A 2,489-nucleotide genomic window follows, 5' to 3' on the forward strand; every position below is an offset into this window, starting at 1 on the left:
AAACAGGACTTGCACCTGGTGGTGGCGTGGTGGGCGTCCAGCCAGCCAGGCAAGTGCCTGTGCGGCCTGCAGAAGGAAGCAGCTGCCCTTGCTCCCCCTCCCTATCCAGCCCTGCTCCTGGGAGGAGGTGGCATGGGGTTGTGGGTGGCGATGCTCTGTCCCTGCCTGCCTGTGTGTACCCCCTAGCTCCTTTCCAAGTACACCAGGGGTACACATACTCCTGGTTGAGAACCCCTAGTCTAGGGTGACCACTGACACTTTCACAATACAGGACACCCCCCTTGGGGAGGGGCAGGACCACTGGCCCCCTCAGCAAATCAGAAGTGAGGGGTGGGGCCACCAGGCCCCTTGGACAATCAGCAGAAAGAGGCGAGCACACCACAGAAGGGTCACAAAAAAAAAACCAAAAAAACAAAAAACCAAAAAAAACCCAAAACACTATTTGGTCCATGAACCACACACTGATGAACATATGGCATGCTGTGAAGTGAGGGAGAGAAAGTGCTAGGATCAGCAGCAAGTTTGGGAGCCTCTGGGGTTAAAAACAGAATGGTCTGATATAAAACAGGACCAATGGTCCTTAGCTGGTCTGGGGCCTAGGCTGTGTGCAGCATGGAACCTGGAATGGTTGGAATGGACACCATACGTGGCTCAGTCTGGCTGGAGCGGCAGCTGTGTTGCAGGCATTGGCTGCCACAGCCAGACTACAGTTCACATGGTTCCTGCCCTGGCAGCTTTGGGGCTGCACCACATAAGAACTGGCCAGCTCTACCCAGTCCAGGTTCCATGCTGCATGCAGCATTTGTGAGCACCACATGCAACTTGTTCCTGGACTAGCTGCATTTGCTGCAGTCTGAGGCAGCCACCACATGCAGCAAGGCTGCTGCTCCAGCCAGACTGTGCCACACACAGCACCCATTCTGGTCACTCCTGCCACTGTATGCAGCACAGATCCTGGTTCTAGACCAGCTGGAGCAATTACTGGATCAGGTATGCTGGGGAAGGGGAAAATGAGGAAGGCCCACAGGTAAGGCCTGTGCTATAGGAACTTGCCATGCCCTGTGAGGATTTGATCAGGCCAAAGGGCAGCACTGGGGGTGGCTGGTGGGGCTCTCTGGTATAGATGAATATACCTACCCTGAATACCCGTTCCTTTTCACTTCATGCAACTTACACCCATTTACAGAATAATGTCATTTCTCTCTTTCGCTTTTTTTTTTTTTTTTTAAACCTCTTCAACATGAGCCAGATCCATCTTTCCAGTGACGCTATTCATCCTTCTGATGCAGCAGCTAGCCTCACAGTCACCCACATGTATTCTCAGCAGCTGTCATGCCTGGTTTAACATGCAGGTGGTCCTATATCAGTTTTCTGATGTAAATACACACCATCACCATCCACCATCTTGTAGCATCATGAACTTAAGAGAATGGGACCCAGGAACATGGAAAGTCGATTTCTCTCACTGGAGATGAATCAGAGCTAAATGGAAGTTTTAGAATGGAAGACAGATGTAGCTAGAAGTCACTGAAGGCAGGAGTTGCAGACTTTTATCCTTGAAACAGTGCACCAAACTCCTGGAAATTAGTAACACCTAGGCTGTATCTGTCTGAGAACTGGCCAATTGCCCAAGGGGTAAAATTCACCTTCTAAAGTATTCTAGAAAAGGTCATGTGACAGGTGGAGGGGAAAAAAAAAAAAGTGGTCTTTGTTCACATAAAAGTACCTATGTGAAAAAAAAAAAAAAATACTGATAAGATTCTCTTAGCTATTATATCAATTTAGGTAGAAAACAGCTAAAACACCAGGGACTCAAAAGAACATGGACAAGGGGAAAATAACTGTTCCTTTTGATTACAAATTGGATGTATTATTTGAAATTACTTCAAGTAATTACTAACGAAACACTATTGAACTGTGCTAGAAGTGATAATTATTCACTAGCTTCTTGTGGAGATACAAGTAACTTTGTAGTGGTGCAGAAAGGGAAAAAAAAAAATGGAGGAACCATATGATCTCGTATGACAAGCTTTAAACTAGCCTCACCAGGGGAGGGGGCCGCAGGAAGACATGGAGACACCACCTGAGCCAGACAGGTGACAAATGCAGAGACAGTGTCCAGGTAAGAAACAGGGGTCCAGACAGTCTCCCAAATGGTGGGGTTGCGCACACAGCTATGCAAGGCCTTAAATGACTATATACCAATGCTTGTAGTATGGGGAACAAATAGGAGGAGCTTGCCCTCAGAATAGGGAGTTCAAACCCAGACATAATAGGGCTTACAGAAATGTGGTGGGATTTATCCCATGACTGGGCAGTTAGCATTAGGGGCTATAGGCTTTACAGGCAGGATAGAGAAGGAAGGAAAGGTGGGGCACTCTATGTCAAAGAGCAATACACAACCTCTGCCAGCAGAATGGGGTCAGAGGAGGGGCAAGCTGAAGTGCTCTGGGTCAAGATGCAAGGGGGCCATGGGGAGAGGGATTTAA

General features: G+C 48.2%; 1 long non-coding RNA gene across 1 annotated transcript in view; it reads left to right on the plus strand.

Annotated features, from left to right (window-relative positions):
- LOC109311944 overlaps positions 1-2,489 on the plus strand; it is a 25,517-nt gene that overhangs the window by 3,772 nt on the left and 19,256 nt on the right. The window lies entirely within an intron of this gene.

The sequence above is a fragment of the Crocodylus porosus genome, unplaced genomic scaffold (genome assembly GCF_001723895.1).
Source record: "Crocodylus porosus isolate Cpor-Errol unplaced genomic scaffold, CroPor_comp1, whole genome shotgun sequence".
Taxonomy (NCBI): domain Eukaryota; kingdom Metazoa; phylum Chordata; order Crocodylia; family Crocodylidae; genus Crocodylus; species Crocodylus porosus.